The sequence below is a fragment of the Pongo abelii genome, chromosome 4 (assembly GCF_028885655.2).
Source record: "Pongo abelii isolate AG06213 chromosome 4, NHGRI_mPonAbe1-v2.0_pri, whole genome shotgun sequence".
NCBI lineage: Eukaryota > Metazoa > Chordata > Mammalia > Primates > Hominidae > Pongo > Pongo abelii.
This window is the reverse complement of record NC_071989.2, coordinates 41567992-41585849: the sequence shown is the minus strand read 5'-3', so window position 1 is coordinate 41585849 and position 17858 is coordinate 41567992. Positions and strand designations below refer to the sequence as shown.

The following is a 17858-nucleotide window of genomic DNA, read 5'->3' as shown; positions in this document are numbered from 1 at the left end:
ACAAAAGTTTACCACCTCAGTTTCAATAATTTCTATAAATAATCCACTAACAAAGTACTTATTGAATGTATTTATTTATGTGATAGGCTGGGGATACAACTATGAATAAGGCACATCAAACTCACAGCTCTCCTGCAGCTTAAAGTTTAGTGAAGGAGACTGGCAATAAACAAAATAAAAAAGTAGATTTATGGCATTTTAGAAAGTGATATGGGAAAAATAAAGCAGTGAAAGGGGATAGGGTACTACAATTTTAAAAGGGAAGGTGAGAAAACATCTCACTGAGAAGACGGCACTTGAGAAAAGAACACCTTTGTTCAAAGCTAAAGTGAGCCATACCAACACCTGGAGAAGAACACTCCAGCAAGAGTTTATCCAACATCTCTTATGTATCTCTGAGATCCCAATGTGTCTTGTTCCTGCTCTATGTGGGCTCTGATTGATTTCACTTCTTTTATTCTGCCCCAGGGCTTCCCATTGATACTACTATAGACTCGTGGGCACTTAAACCCACACATGTGCAAGTTGGAAGGGCATGGAAGTGTAAGTTGGAAGTTTATCCACGTGGATAAACTTCAACCAATGCAAGAGAAGATCATCTAGATAAGCTCTTCTTCCTTTGTGTTCCCCAGGAACACTCAAGGTTGCTCAAGAGTGTATTCCAGCGAACTGAGCAGCTAACTGCAGTAACTGGAAGCAGGTTCTTCCTCCTTCCCTGCATCACTCTTCTTGCCCTTCTCACCTGTGCCCTGGGATTGAACTCCCTGAAAACATCACATAAGCTCTATGCCTCCATTTCTGGGTAGCACATGCTGAGGCACAAATTGGAAAAGAAGTGCAAAATCCTTAGATGGATATGTGTTTGGCATGCTAAAGAACAGCAAGCAGGCCACTGTAGTAAGATCAAACAGAGCAAGGGGGATGATATAATAGAATTTTGTCCAGAGGTAATGGAGGACCCATCATGTAGGGCCTTATAGACCTTAACAGAACTTTGTCTTTGGTTCTGTTTGAGATGAGAAGTTGTTGACATCATCTGCATTATGATTTAACAGGATGACTCTGGGCACTGTGTTAACAAGAGACTGAAGGTGACAAGGGTAGAAACGGATAACCAGTTTGGAGTCTACTGTAGCAATTCTGGTAACAGATGATGACGTCGGCCAGTAACAGCAGAAGTGAAAAGATGTGGTAGATTATGGGTATATTGTGAGGGTAAATCTATTTGAAATTTTTTATGGTGTGAGAAGGAAAGAAGAAGCATGGGCGACTCTAAGGAAAACTTGATTTGATATGAGCTAAAAGGGGGAAGAAAAGTAAAAAGCAGGTAAAGGTCAGAGACCCCGCTCTAGACATGATAAATTAAATGTACCCATGGAACTCCAAGGGCAGATGTCAAGAGAGCAGTTGCATGTATGTGTCTGGATTTCACGAGAAAGATCCAGATTGATAATCATTAATGAGTTATTAGGACTTAAAACCAAGAGATTCAATAAGATTACCAAGGAAATGAGTGTTACTAGAGAAAAGAAGAAGATCATGTACTGAGCCGAGGAACACTCCAATATTAAAATGAGGGAGGTAGAGTGGAATCAGTAAAGACTAAAGAATGGTCAATAAGGAGGATGAAAACCAGGAGAGAGTGGTGTCTTGAAAGCCCAGTGAAAAAAGCACTTCAAAAAGAGAGGAAATATGTGATTTATCAGGTTGAATGCTGCTGAAAGGACAAATAAAATGAGGATTGAGAATTTGACCTTTGGATTTAGTAACTTGAAATCATTGTTGACAAGAGCACCTTTACTAAAATGATAGAAACAAAGACATAATTTGAGTGGGTTTAAAAGAGAATGAGAAAGGAGGAACTAGAAGTAGAGACTATATGCCATATTTTTGAGGAGTTTTGTGGTAGAGGAGAGCAAAGAAATGGAGTGATAGGCTACAGGGAAAAATAGGGTAAAGAGAGGGTTTATTTGAGATTATTAAAATAATAGCATATAAGTAGATGAATGAAAATAATTCAACTGGAGAAAAAAACTGATGATGCAAGAGAGGGGCATTTCTGTGGTAATATTCCTGAGAATGTGAGAAGGCTGGAATCTGATAAACAATTGAAGAGGTTGTCCTTACTAGGAACACGGACTCCTCATCTACAGCAAGAGGAAAGTGAGTATAAGGGTGAGGATGCCAGTTGGCAGACAGATGTGGTGTGGGAACTTGTGGACCTCTTCTGATTGCCACAGCTTGCTCAGTGAAATTCAAAGCAAATTTATCAGCTGAGAGAGGATGAGTGAATTGTTGTTGAAGGTAAGCAGAGGGCTAAAAGGGTATTAGTCACCTATCATCCTTTTTGTTTTCTAGTTTTCATTCATTCTAAGATACCTACCCCCATCTCATCTACCCCAATTACCAATGCTGAATGGTAACCAGAGTAGGAGAATTCAGGGAGTGATATCACAATGAATAGAACCCGGTTATGCAAATGACTGCCCAGTCAATTCCACTATGTCCCATGGGGCCCTTGGGATGGGGCTAAAAGCAGTCTCTGTTCCTATCACTTAAAAGCTTTGTAGAAGATGGGCACAGTGGCCCATGCCTGTAATACTGAAAGTCTGAGACAGGCGGGTCACTTGAGCCCAGGAGTTTCAGACAAACCTGGGCAACATAGCAAGACCCCGTCTCAGAAAAAAAAATCTTTGGGACCAGCTTATCCATCTTTTTGTCCAATCCCAGCAGCTCAATAGACACCAGATCAGGTCTACGGGTGAGGGGTGGGACGGAGCCTCTTTTGTTGCTTGGAATGTCTGCTTCAGAAAAAGCTGAACCAGTTTACTCTGGTAGGCATCCAGGAATTCCAGACACTGTGATGATGGAAGATGCACCCAAAGTCATCTTCCTTCCCTCCAAGCATATACCAGATAAGCATTAGTTAGAATATGCCCTAGGAAATTCGAAGAATTGAAAAAATATTGCTTGCTTTCTTCCCCTTTCCTCTGCCCTCTACTTTTCATTATATTCTTTCCCAGATACATAATCAGACTCTCCTTTGCATATGCAAGAAAAATGCCTGAATTGGGAACTACACTTTATCTTCTGTTGTGAAAAAAGTAAATCATAGTATTTAGAATGCCTTCCCTACGTAAAGTATATGAATTTTATACATGCATTATTTCATTTAATAGTCACAAAAACTTTACCAAAATTGGATACTAGGTAAAGTTCTAGGGTCCAATTTTGGTAAAGTTTTTGTGACTATTAAATGAAATAATGCATGTATAAAATTTATATACTTTATACAGGGAAGGCATTCTAAATACTATGATTTAGTATGACTGTTTACTAATTATTTTGTATAATTGTATACTAAGTATCCAATTTTATAAATAAAGAAACTGAGTTTTTGGGATTTTAAATTATCTATTCAAGTTTACATGAGCAAAAGATGGCTTTAACCCAGGATTTGACTACAGATTCCATGATCTTTGTACTAGACTCCATTAGAATTGCCCATCTTTCTCTCAGTCATTTATCTCCCTCCCACTATATTAAATCAATAAGATTCTAGATGACCTTAGTTCACCTAAGCTTACAATATTCAACTAGAAGTTGATCAACTGTGGCCATATAGCATATTAAAGAAGGATTCTAAAGTTTTTAGTCAGTCAAAACAGACTCTTCATCAGTAAAAATAGAGAAATAGTATCTTTTATTAGCTACTAATATGTTTAAAGAAGATTTAAATTTCCCTAAGTTATAGAATTCTGGAGAATCTATAACCCAATATTCAAGTAGAAAAGTAATTTCTTTAATTTCCAATACCTTAGAAATTAAAGAAGGTTACCAATGGCCCCACAGACCAGAAAAACCAGGTAAATGAGTTTAGGTAAAGAAAAAATAAAAGTAAAAAATCAAGGCATGGTGTGTGGAATGAGAAACTGACATTTATCAAGCTTTCTGGTTATTTTGAACATGTTATTTATTTCAACCCTGATAACCATGCAATAAAAGAAGCAAGGCCTCCTAAAGGATAACAATATTCTCAGCATTACAAAATCTCTAAGTAGAATTTAAACCCAGGACTGCCTGATGCCAAAGCTCATGATCTTTGCACTAAATATAGAAGTTATAAGAAAGAAAAAAAGTTATTCTATTTTTTCAAGACTCCTGAAATACTTAGCAATAGCAAAATGTTACAGTAAATGTATTTAAGCCAAAAACACAAACTGGCCTGAAACAGGTCAGACCATATGAAGTCTGTACCACCCTCTTTCTGCAACTGCTCTCAGCCATCTTTATTGATTTGATTTGATTGCTCTGCATTTTCCATCGACAGCTGCTTAGTTGTGGCTCTCAGTGATTAGCTAAAACATGTGTCTGCACAATAACATACAAACATAGTTACTGCAGCACCTAAACAAAAGGGCAAGGTACGACTTTTCAATGATATGCCAACCTCAGCAATTAACACAAGTTCAGAATCACAATATCTCTTCTTATTTTGAGAAAACCTTGATAGAACCTACTGTTTTCCTATATATGCTGTTTTCAAGTGTGAAGAGCTTTCACGAAGGCAAGCAAAAGGAAAGCAATTTTACGAAAAAGAATAACCTGTAATATGTTTTACCCGTTATTGATGGCAGCAGTGGCCCATCTGGAGTGGCTGCTGCGAAGATGCTGGCTGCAGCCGGGTAGGTGCAGCTGGGGCTGTGCATTCCACGGAGCTAGTGGGAGCCTTGCCCCTTACTGAGTTGGGGGGTGGGAGCCCCACACTCCTGGGAGCAACTGCAGCACCCAGCTGACGCTCTGCACGGGGGCATTCTTGCCTTCTTGGGGACTCAGGAAATGCCTGAGTTCCCCACAGGCTCAGAAGTACCTGCTCCCACTCCCTAGCCTCTCCCTCCTCCCAGCACCTGCTCTTGGGTGGAGGAAAGTTGTGGCCAAGCCCAGGTGTTGTCACTACCCGACTAGGTGTGTACACACTCCCAGTGGCACTGACAGGCCAGCCCCCTGCCACCTTGGCTCCCTCCAGACTTTGGGTGCTGATGAGCATAAGAGGGAGACTGAGCAGGGGTGAGGGTAGCTCATCAAGAGCCCACAGGCACCCCTGAGCCACAAACAGCCTGGGCGCTGTAACATTGTGATGATGTTGATGGCAGCAGGAGGCAGACAGGCTTCTCAGCAGAAAGGGGCGAGTCCCGGGGGAAATTCCACTTTCAATGCAGGGATGGCCCAAAGCCTAGAAGTCAGGCTGCCAGTTCTAGGTAGAGTCCCCGGTCCAGAGAGCTACCCACTGCGGGCCTCCTCTCCACTGAGAACTGGACACTCATCAGGATGACCTGCCTGCAGAAAGGAGCTACCCACTCTGGGTCTCCTGAGAGCTGTTCTGTCATCCAGTGAAGCTCCTCTCCACCTTGCTCACCCTCCAGTTGTCTGTGTACCTCATTTTTCCTAGATGAAGGACAAGACCTTGGGACCTGCTAAATGGTGGGACTGAAAGAGCTCTAACACAAACAGGGCTGAACCCTGCCCGCCACTCCACCTCACCATGTTGCAGGCAACAAGATGGAAAGTAGAGCTGCAGCCCTTTGGGGAGCCCAGACCTAGGGGCTCCCCGAGCCAGGGCTGTGACACTTTCTTTGGCTCTGTGGTTCCTGACATTTGTAAGCTTTCAGAAGCCACCACATTCCCCTCATCCAGACACACGTGCCCAGAGCAGAAGCCATGTGTGGTACATCTGGTCCAGCCACAGCCTTGCACAGAGCCAGCACTTGTGCCAGCACCTGGCTGTGTGCAGTGGCCGGAACCCATGCTCACTTGCCCACAGACCCCTTGCCTCTCTGCACCTGGCTGGCCCTTGGCAGGTGTGGGATCCAAGCCAGCAGCACGAGCTGAGTACAGCCTACCAGGCTGAGTGGGTGGAATGAGCCCAGTGGGCACAAGCAATACTCAGGCATAAGGCACTGCCAGCCACAGAGGTTTCTGCCTGGTGAAGCAACTCCCCAAGTATCCTGTGACAGTATCATCAACTTGGCCATTGAGATGTTAATCTTTCACCCAAGCCTAAATTAAAAATTCAGAGTCTCAACTAATAGCTGAACCCTCACAGAAAAGAGACATTCATTCATTCATTCATTCATTCATTCATTCATTCAGTGAATTAGTATTTTAATTGAACACCACTATTTGTCAGGTACTCTCCTATATTCTATAGATACAGAGGTGAGCAATATGTAAACATACTTGTCCTCTTGGAAGAAACTTGCATGATAGCAGGGAAAGCTAAAAGAAATTATTACACAATTACATAATTACAAATGTGATAAAATATATATGTGAAAGTTATGAGTTGTAGGTGAATGCACATACAAAAGAAGTACCTAACTTAATCTAGGGGTCGTAGTAGGTTTCTAGAAGAAGTGGTGCTTTAGTTGAGTTCTAGAGGATATGTAGGTACTGGCCAGGCGAAGAGGGAGGAAGATTCAGGAAGAGCATGGGGAGCAGCCTAAGTAGAGGCATGAAATGCTTGTATATCAGGAACAGTTTCAGTGAGGCTCATGAAAACAGAGGCTGGAGGAGGCTGAGATGGAACTGAAGAGGTTATGCAAAGGCATGTGGACTATGAGAAGCATTTTGGACTTTATTTTAAAGGCAATCAGATGCCATTAAAGGATTTTAAGTAAGAGAGGGAAGTAATCATATTTGTTTGTTAAAAGATTTCCTAGGATGCTATGTGGAGAATAAATTGCAGGAAGCAAATAAAAGGACTTTGCAAGAATTCAGGAGAGAGACAATGATGGTTTGGATTAGAATAATGACAATGGGGGTGAAGACAAATGGATGGGTTTGAAAACACAGGATTTAATGCTAGACTGAATATGGCGAGTGGTCATGAAGAAAAAGGATTTAAAGGTATCCTCAAGTTTCTAATTAGAAAAAAATCAAGAAATTGTTATGTTAAATATAAAAATGGAAGACATTCCAGAATGCACACATTTAGAAAGATGGATCATTGGTTCACATTTTGAACATAATGAGTTTTAGATACTTGTGTGATGGGATAGTCTTGAGTAGGCAGCTGTGTGAACTGGCTGAACACACAAATTGAAGAACAACATGAAAATCTCCAGATCTATTTAGAAACAGAGTCTGGATTGAAACAAAGCTATCTCTCAATTATTAAATGTTGAATTAAATGATGACTGCAGGACACAAACATGACCAAAGAAGGTACCATTACACATCTCTATAGTGGCAAATATCCTCCTCCACCTGGGCCTCCAGGTTAACTGGCCTAACAAACTTTAATCCTCCATCATCTAAGTGCCTTCCTAAGAAATGATAAAGGCTAAAATTTTAAGTTTGAAAGGAAATATTAATAAGTGAAAATATTATAATATAGGTAAAACAGAAACCAGAAGATAATATCAAAAAAGATAGTTCATCAAATGTAAATTCTGAACACTGACCAAGGTAGTATACAGGTAATTAAAAATAATATCTGCAGCACATCACGCTTGTGAGTAATCAAAGGCAATAATGCATAGATGACATACACTTAATTATTGGGCAGTACAAGTAAAAAAATCAAGATATGCTCAAATGTATGGTGTAGGTTATTTGTTCAATCAACAAACACTTTGTTGAGGAACCATCATTTGACCGACTCTGTTGTGTGCTGGGGATAAAAATATATACAACTTGATTTTCATTATGGAAAGTCAAGTTTTAGGAAAGAAAACAGATGAACATGAAGCTGTTACAAAGCACGTGTGCTAGAGATAAATATGCATTTTCATGGGAACATATACATTGAATCAATTAAATTGGTTGGAGGTGATGACATTTAAGTTTGATAGTCAATGATTAATGTGTCAAATAGAGAATAGTGGAAGTGTTTTCAAGATATGACACAGCATGGCACAATGATGAAAGAATGAGAGATTGTGGTGGGCTATGTGGCTGATATACAGGTGTATGGTAGGAATTGGTGGAAGAAGAGTCTGGAACGGTGGGTTGGGGTTTTGTGTATTGTGCCATGGGTTTTATTCTGCATGTAATGGGAGAGTACCTAATTGATTTCCAAGAAGGTGGTAAATCATGTTCCAGTATGAGGCCGAGGTTTGGATACTGGTGAAGCAGAGTGGTTATCTGAGCATTCATAAGACTAGTAGAAACTACGTTTAAAAGAGAACACAACTGCCCAACATTAAGATAGCTAAATCTGTCAAGGGTGAGGGGTAAAAAGGAAGAGTATCACAAGGCAAGTGGTTGCAGGAATGATTGGATAACAGAAGCAAGGGGAGAATAAAAATCAACAATTCTAAGGCCTAAAAGACCAAAGATTTGTTTAGTTGGCCTCTGGCTAGGATATGGATGAGTTGGCCTGGTGAAAAGACATAGAGGTAGGGGATCTCTCACATAGCGAGACATTGACAGTTGTCAAGCCAGGGGCTAACATAATCAGACTGGTATTAGAAAGATTACAACAAAGCATGGTGGCCCATGCCTGTAATCCCAGGATTTTGGGAGGCCGAGGCAAGTGGATCACTTGAGGTCAGGAGTTTGAGACCAGCCTGGCCATCATGGTGAAACTCCATCTCTACTAAAAATAAAAATATCAGCCAGGTGTGGTGGTGCATGCCTGTAATTTCAGCTACTCGGGAGGCTGGCACAGTAGAATCGCTTGAAACCGGGAGGTGGAGGTTGCAGTGGGCCGAGGTTGCGCCACTGCACTCCAGCCTGGGTGACAGAGCGAGACTCCGTCTCAAAAAAAAGAAAAATTGCAACTAAGGTATGTTGAAAGATGGCGTGAACAGGGGTGAGGCAGGCATTCTTTTGGGAAAGTGCAATTAAGAGACAGCTGATGACAGTTTCAGCTAGATCAATGACCAAGAACTGGAGTAGTCTGATGAGGAAGGGGAAAGATAATATGCCAGAGTGGTCAGGCAAGACTTCTTAGGGTCATTTGCAGAATCAAATTTAGCTTGATAGTGAGGAAAGGGGAAGAGACTTCATACCGGAGCAAGGGCAGCAGAACGTTTTACAGAGTAACAGATTTGGCAGACTCGTGAGCCTGACTCTGTCTGGCATTTTTATATTCATATCTGGTTCCTGGTGTAAGCTCCATATCCTGGAAAGGTTTTGCAAGAGGACCTCAGCACTATATTGGTCACTATTAAGAGTCTAATGGCTTTCTGCATCAGTCACCTCTAGAAAAGCCTGTGGTGGAAGCTAATATAGTAAAAGTTAGTCCATGGGCTTCAGATTACATAGGATTCTACTGAGAAATTTCCAAGGGTCCTCATAAATCCATTCCTAACATATGCACAGAATATGAATCATTCTCAAAGGTGGCTAACCTTTGACACAGAATTATGCACTATGGTGTAGTGAAAAGAGCTTGAACTTTGACCATATATTTGCTAAATGATTGATGAAAATTACCTTGCAATAGGAAAAGATGGCTGTTTGTCAAAAGGAAAAAATGGTATGGCTTAAGTATCTGCAGACTGAGCTGCACTAGCTTCAACCAAGACTTTCTGCAGACTGGTCACTGCTTTTTAATGTTTCCATTGACGTCAGATAGTGTCTAGTGCAACCAGCTATTTTTATATATCAATTGTAAATGCAGCAGCTATCTCTCCTCTGAATCAGATCACAGAGCAGCAATGAAATGCATGCCTCAGTCATAAGGTAGATGAACAGGCACTTCTAGATTATATTAGAGAGAATATGAGTTCTCCTCACTCTGCCCTAGAGCAATGGTTGCAGTTGTCAATTGTACAAATCACTAGGTGCTTTTTCTTGCAGTGTTTGTAAGAAAGGAATAAAAGGAATATTTTGCTTTGTTGATCCAAGAGTAAGTGCAAGAAATCTGGGCACAGGACACGAAGCAAGCCAAACTTAGAGAGCAGCAGAATCGTCAATGCTAGACAAGGACAGAAATGAACATAAAATCATTGATGCCCATTTCCCAATCTTAATGCTGATTCCTTTGATGAAAAGGAAAGTGGATGACCAGATTCAAGGACAGGAGATTATCTGAGCACTCAGAGTCACCTTATGTGACTTTTGAGGCTGTAGTTGCTGAAGAATTTCTCCAACTGGTTATGTTCTGATGCAAATGCTCCCAAAAATGCCTGCTAATGTTACCAGATAGGAATCCCTAACCAGTAAACCTTATGTATAAGCACATAGCAGTGAAAGAACTATTACACAGAATCTCCATAGTAGCGCTGAACATATTTTCATGTGCCTTCATATTTTGATAAGAAACAAAGCCAACAAATATCACATGACACACGTTTAAGAAAAGTCTCTTAACCATGATGAGAAAGGTCATATAGTGTATTTTTAGATCCACTATATAAAATCCCCCTTTATAAATCCCCCTATATAAAATCAGGTTTTTTGTACGTATAATTTTGTTTTTTGCAGAAGATAGAAACTCACTTTTTTGTAGAAATTGGGGATGAGAGGAGGAGGAATAAACATTCAAATTCAAAACCGTCAAGTTTTTGTGACTCGATGTTGTTTTCCCAGAGCACATACATTTCAATAAAACCCTTTGTTTGCTGGGCTATATGATTGCACTTTATCAATTCTGAACTTTAAATTGCAGACGATAATATCAGCTCCCAAATGTCAGACATCATGATGAATTGGCTTTTCAACTTGTCAAGCCATTCCCTTTTCTTGCTTCCAAAATGTCAAATGCAAAGGTTCCTGATAACAAAGCTGTGCAAAGCATGTTTTTTATTGTTGTTGTTGTTGTTGTTTTAGCAATCATAATAATGGAAATTCTTTCAGAGTTTTATATGTAAAAGCTGTGTTTTTATTGATATTCTAATTGTGCAGATTGCATCATCTTTTAAGTAAATTAATTAAATTGAACCCCACCTCATACAGCACATTTGAAATGATTGATTTTATCACCCCTCTAGTGCTAAAATGTATGTTTAAAAAAATGTTAAGTGCTTAATTAATCTCTTTTTTTAAATTTGTCTTTTATTCCAGATACAGATATTTTGCCCTTTTGGAAACTGAAGATAAAACAGAAAAAGAAAAGAATTTTAAGATATGTTAATCTAGCAAAACTAACATAAGAATGGCCACCTTGAATTTCATGAAATGTTGCCACAGAGCAATACTAAAAACTGAATGATTATGCCTTTTTCCGTATTTTAATTAAAGCTGAAAAGAAAATACTCACTGTTGGAAAGTAAAGAAATTAAGCCATAGATTGTTTGATGGCTTGGTTGATTATTTAGAAACGTATTCATTTAGTCATTCATCCATCACATATTTATAGAGTATCTACCATATTCTAATCACTAGACTAAGTAGAAAATAGAAGGATAAATAAAGCATAGTTTCTGGCCTTGAGGAGTTGGAATTTAAGGAGAAAACAGGCTATATCATAACCAGAGATAATAGGAACTCAATAGGTCAAAGATGTTTACTTCTTTCTAGGTATAACATTGAAATTAAATTCCTGAAGTCCTGAAAATGAATATTGCATAATAAATCTTGGAAAACCTATCTAAACTATAATGTGAAAGAGCTCTAAAGGACAGTCCTCCTTTGCTTAGGTTACCTTGCCATTCAGATGGTACTCCCTTAATAAGTTATACCTCCTCTATTTTAATGTATGTCTAGTAACACTAGGCAGGGCACAATACCCTAATATATTTCATAATACAAATAAATAGGGACATCTAATAGTCACCCTCATTCTAACTATTGTATGTATTGCTCCATTTTCAGCAGATTATTTTTCTGTTTTCTTTTTATCTCAAGAAAATGAGTTGGCATTCTGGCCAGTTCTAATGCTCTGGAGCTTCTCTCTTATTCAAAGCATGTAACCCTCAAAAAGCTTTCTTCCATATTGGCAAACGAAGAGAATAAATATAGTCATATTATACATGCATAAAACATCTTTGGAGGGACACACAAAAATACTGGTAATATCAGTTGCCTCCAAGATTGGGATTGGGTGGTTTAAGAGGCAGTGATTATAGGAGCACTTTTATTGTTTATCTTTGTAAGTCTCGAAAACATTTGAAAATATGCATTGATTACCATTTAAACACACACACACACACACACACACACTTCAAAATCAGAAACATCTCAGGCCCACTAAACAATAGATTCCCATTTAGTTTCAAGCTCCTTCATAGATCTAGCTCTCCCCTACACCAGAGGTCCTGAAATTCTGAGTTATTTTCTCTCTTTAGTCAAGCCAGTATTCTCTTCCTCATGCTATTTCATTCTACTGCACCATCTTTCTTAACGTGTCAAATGCCTATAATCTCTAGCTTTCCATTTGCCCCACCCCTACCCAACTCCCTCTCTCCTTATGCCCAAGGTAGTTCAAATGTTCTGGGAATCTGCCTTTTGTTAAGTAAATCAGGGAAGCACTATTTTTGAGAACTGCTGGTAATATATAAACAATGACTTCTCCTACCCTGTAATATTGCCCCTGCCCTCCATATAGAAATCAATTGCTCTTATAGAATAAATTGAAATCCAAGTGGATATATAAAAGACGTATGAAAGACGTATCCTCATCTGGCTCTCTCCACACTGACCTGTGATCTCAGGTGAGGCCACATCTGTGAGCCTCTCAGGTACAAGGATGAGTTAAAAACACATATCTTCAGGGTGAAAGTGGTCAGCCTCTCTCATCTACCCCGAAGATGTCAGTAAGAAAGGATGCTTTCTTCTTGCTAGTTAAGACTTCTTGAGGCTACATAATTTATTACCCATCCCAGACAACCAGTGAGTAACCTAAGAAAGTATTTTTTCCCTTTCTTACATTAAAAAAAAAAAGTAGCTACTTTTTCTGTCTTGAGTTCCTTTTATAGAGAATCTGACTACCTTCGCCTAATTGAGACCAGGGACTTGACTATTACATCTAAAATGACATTTTAGATGAAACATTAGTCATATATATAAGGAAAGAAGCGTCTTTCTTTTAAATAATACTCTATTTTGAGTGAGTGCCAGAGATAGTGAATCTAGAATATGGGGCAAAATCTACTGTAATAATCTTCAGAAAAGAGAAAATATCGCTGCTTAATAGGACTTACGACTGTGCCACCCTTATAGATTTCATTCTAAAAGAAAATGAATCCATGTTTTGCTTTCCTTGTAAAGAGCACTGGGAAGTGCCTTTTATCATAATTTAGTCTGCTGTTAGGAAATTAGAGACAATATAACTGTATCACTAACCTGGGTCTGGCATATTTAAGTTTTAAACCTCTTAACAGGACATACAGTAGGGAGTTTATATATAATGTCTTGAACCAGTATTTTAAATTGTGTATTGTGTATTTTATATCTTGTTTTCCACATATACTACATGCTCCTTGAGGAAGGGAGCCAAATCTAATTTAATCTACAGCATCTGTCTCAGTGTCCAACATGTAACAAATTTTCAAGAAATGGTGGTTAAATAACTTGAGAAACTATAGGGAGTTAACAAAACACAGCCTGGAGGAGAAACATTTGGACCCATTGGAATAAGCCATTTTCAATTAAGGAATAATATTGTACAAGGAAAATCAATTGAGTGCAAAAAATAACTACACAGTTGGCTTTATTTACAGAGGAAAATATTCAATCTACCTACTTTCAAAAGTGAAATTGGTCATTTATTGAAGATGTGTAATAAATCCTAAGGAAAAGGAAAGTACTATAGTTCTTAAATCATAACTTAAAGCCAGGGATCTAAAGAGGCAGAAGTATAATAAAGGTAGAAGAGGGAGAAAAAGAAGGCAGGTTAAGAGAGGAAGTTAGTGAAGAGAGTAAGAGATGAGGTTTGCAAGGCAGAAGTGAAGATACAGAGGCGAAGACATTTTCAAGATGTTGGCTGGTTGTAACTTTTTATTGTTCATTTGGGTTGTGAAGCTCAAAATAAATTATCATTAGTCAGATCAGCTTAGTCAGATATTAGACACTTTAAAAGATAGTTATCACCTTTCCCTCTCGCTACATTAGTTAATTGACTATGGTCAGTGCTCACCTGGTTGATTCTTAAATGGCTAGCTGCTGCATTTTCAAAACCGAATTACAGTAACAGAGAACTAGCTAGTCCACTGTTCCTACAAGATCACCTCAAGAACTGACACGTCCTGAGAACCAGCCGACCATGATTCCTGACTTAGGCTCAGTCCCCAAATCCAGATTCTGGAGGTCTCTGTATTCAAATTAAAACTACTCTGCACCAGAAGAATAAACAGACTCAATATTTCTCTCAATGAGAAAAGCAGTATCGATTGAAGATTGTTTAGTAACAATACGTAACACTTATTAAATAACTACCATGCACTTATTTGCAGGCACTGTGATTTGTCTTTCACATTCATAATCTAATTTCAGCCTCCTAAGGGCTTTCATTTTCACTGCTAAAATCCTAAAAGCAGCCATAGATCAAAGGTAGTTCAATGTAGGAATGACATCAACAAAACCTGGCTGCCTGTGATAACAACAAAGGTTTAATTGACTCACAGTTCAGCATGGCTGGGGAGGACTCATAAAACTTACAATCATGGCGGAAGGGGAAGCGAACACGGCCTCATCACAGGCGGCAGCAACAAGTGCCGAACGAGGTGGATGCGGGGAAGCCCCTTCTAAAAACATCAGATCTCGTGAGAACTCACGATCAGAAGAACAGCAGCATTGGGGTAACTGCCCTCATGATCCAATTACTTCCCACAGGGTCCCTCTCACGACACGTGGGGATTTTATGGAAACTACAAGATGAGATTTGGATGAGAACACAGCCAAACCATATAAGAAGGGATTAGCAAAAGCAGAAATGAGAATAAAGCTGCCAAGAAAATGTCTCCAATGGCATGGTGGCTAAAGGACATTCTATCCAAAATATGTCTACTGTTTAAAATTGTCCATGTACATCTGATGTACTTTTCTACTCTGATATATTTCAGGAAAGTCCTTGACCCGCAAATTACCTTGTATGAGAGTTTTCTGGTTTTGTTATAGATTTTCTTTTGGTTTGCATTTTTATGTGTATGGAAAATAAGAAAAATATCCAGGTCTTACCTCAGCCTCCACACAGTATGGAAGAGGAACAACATGAGCAAGTTAATCTATAAAAACAGACAACTTGGGCCAGGCGTGGTGGCTTACCCCTGTAATCCCAGCACTTTGGGAGGCCAAGGAGGGCAGATCACCTGAGGTCGGGAGTTAGAGACCAGCCTGACCAACATGGAGCAACCCTGTCTCTACTAAAAACACAAAATTAGCCAGGCGTAATGGCACATGCCTGTAATCCCAGCTACTCAGGAGGCTGAGGCAGGAGAATCGCTTGAACCCGGGAGGCGGAGATTTCAGTGAGCTGAGATCACACCATTGCACTCCAGCCTGGGCGACAAGACTGAAACTCTGTCTCAAAAAAAAAAAAAAAAAAAAAATACAACAACAACAAAAAAAACAGACAATTTGTACAAGCAGGTGCTCAGAACCAGAGGTGACCATAAGAACCTGAGTCCCTCTGAAGCTCATGGTAGTCTTCCACAGTCCAGATAATGGGGCTCAAATCAATCTTCATTAGACCTAAAGGGTTAGGGGGAACTCCTGACATCTCGATTACCTATTTGCTTTGGACAAAGCACTTTCCCCACAATTAAATTATTACAGAAACCACAGGCAAAAGTTTTGTGTAGCTATTGCCTGTTAGAAGGCCAAAAGAATATAAGACTATGCATCAATTACATCTCATGGGTAAGAAGAACTGGATTTATGTTTTCCTTATTAGAACTTCATGTTTTAAAAGCTGGTTGGTCCCTAGGGACGTGAACTAGAGCCAACATGTTAAATATGTAATTATTTCTCTGGAGCCTCAGCATTTACTTCTCCTGGAGAAATGCCCAAGACCTGAGCTAAGTAAAATAGTACAGATGCACCAATATTTTGTGGCCCCAGGACTCTGTTCTCTTGCCTCTGGTAACGCATTTCTATAAATACCATATTTGAATTTTCTGTAAAACTATCATGAAAGACATCATCCATTTTGTTATTCCCTGTCTGTGACAGTGACTATCAGTTGCTTATGAAGTATTTTTACTGTTACACATTACTATCCAGAAAAAGACTACTTTTCCCAGCCAAGCCTATACCCTTACATGATGTGGCCACATGACTAAATTCTAACTAATAAAATAAAGCATAAGTGTTGCATACAACTCCTGGAAAGTTTTCTTAAATGGGAAGGGACAAATAACTTTTGGAGTTTCCTTCCTCTTGCCGACCACCTAAAACTCAGATGTGATGGTCAGAGTTCAGCAGCCGTCTTGGACTGCTGGATACTGTGAGGATGAAAGCCACAAATCTTGAAGACGATGGATCCGAAAATAGGAGCCTGGGTCCGTGATGACACCATGAAGATTCCTGAGGCACACTGGGATTCCCTATATCTGACCTTCTTTTACATGAAATAAATAGCTGCTACTTTGTTTAAATCATTTTTATTTGGGGTTTTCCTGTTATATGCAGCAAATTTAACATCTCTCTGTCTCTTATATAAGGGTATATAAGTTTCTTATAATTTAATAGTAGGAAAGAGAACGTTTTCCCTAATAGATTTATTTCATATCTCACTGCCTTTGGTTTTTCGGCCTTGTCTATGATGAAGATCAGAATTAAATATAGTGGTTGGCTGCATTAATGACGCTCGCCCTAGTCTGCTGCTATAGTGATTTTCATCTCTTACCTCTACTTCCAGCCTGACTCACTTCCACATCTTCTGACAGCTTACTTTCACTTGAATAATCCAGTTACATATTTTATAAGCTTCCTGAAAAGTGTTTTTAAAAAATATCATCACAGGATTTTCTATGATCTACTGGTTAGATGACCTATTGCGTTTCAGAAAAAAAAAATTTATACAGAAAGAGGGAACAGTGACTTAAATCACTGATATTTAAATTCTAAAACAATTTGATTTCCCTCAGCTGAAAGATATATTCTTTCTGCTTACCAAACAAATCAAAGCCCAACAAGACCTATCCACATTTACAAAAACAATTCAGACTATAAATAAATATAGTTCTTCCGCTATTGCTTCCTTTGTATACACAGAACTTAGGAACTCAAGACTTGGCTATTTACAGGTACTAAATTAATTGGTGTCAAATAATAAATTTCTATCATAACAACTACTAAGGGGACGAGCTGGATCCAAATCGAGTCTGTGTACATCCAAAGGCTCTGCTCTCTGTCCTGCACTGACTCATATCCACAGAAAATAATTATTTGTAAGGTAAGGTCTCAAAAAAGTGGGGGGGGGGGGCAATCTGCTAACAGTCACCATCTACTTTACTTTTCAAAGATTTTTTTAATAGAAAGGGCAGATAACAGAAAATAAACCTATACACATTCCACAGGTGTGCCCCTGTGTCTGGTCTGAGATTCTGGCATCTTGAAGCCATTGACTTCACAGCCACACCCCTCCTCTCCTCCCTTTTCTCCTCTTGCTTCCTCTGAGATGCTATAGAAACATCTAAGATCAACAGGGACTTGCTACAGGTAAAAATACAAGGGAGAGAAGTGTGGAGTGATTTTCACCACATTATACAAGTAAATGCAGGAAACAGAAATTTCATTTTCACTGGAATATAGGTATGACTGACCTCTTTTGTGGGTAAAGTTGTGCTCACAGAATATAGTTTTGGTAAACCTGCCATCAATAGGAGGATAACGTTTTATTTCCTTCGGGCAATCTCCTACTTAAACATGAAAGTTTTCTTAAGCAGATTATTTGGAAAAGATAACTCAATAACAGCAACATTTGGGCCTATTTTTTTCCTAAGAAATATCCTGAAATGACCTTTTAA

General features: G+C 39.2%; 1 long non-coding RNA gene across 1 annotated transcript; it reads left to right on the top strand.

The window, feature by feature from the left end:
• The first annotated feature begins 1026 nt into the window (after positions 1-1026).
• On the top strand, positions 1027-11237 carry LOC129059384 (uncharacterized). Its single transcript, XR_008525230.1, has 3 exons — positions 1027-1327; positions 2131-2304; positions 11014-11237. It is a non-coding gene; the product is annotated as an uncharacterized LOC129059384 (long non-coding RNA).
• The last annotated feature ends 6621 nt before the right edge of the window (positions 11238-17858 follow it).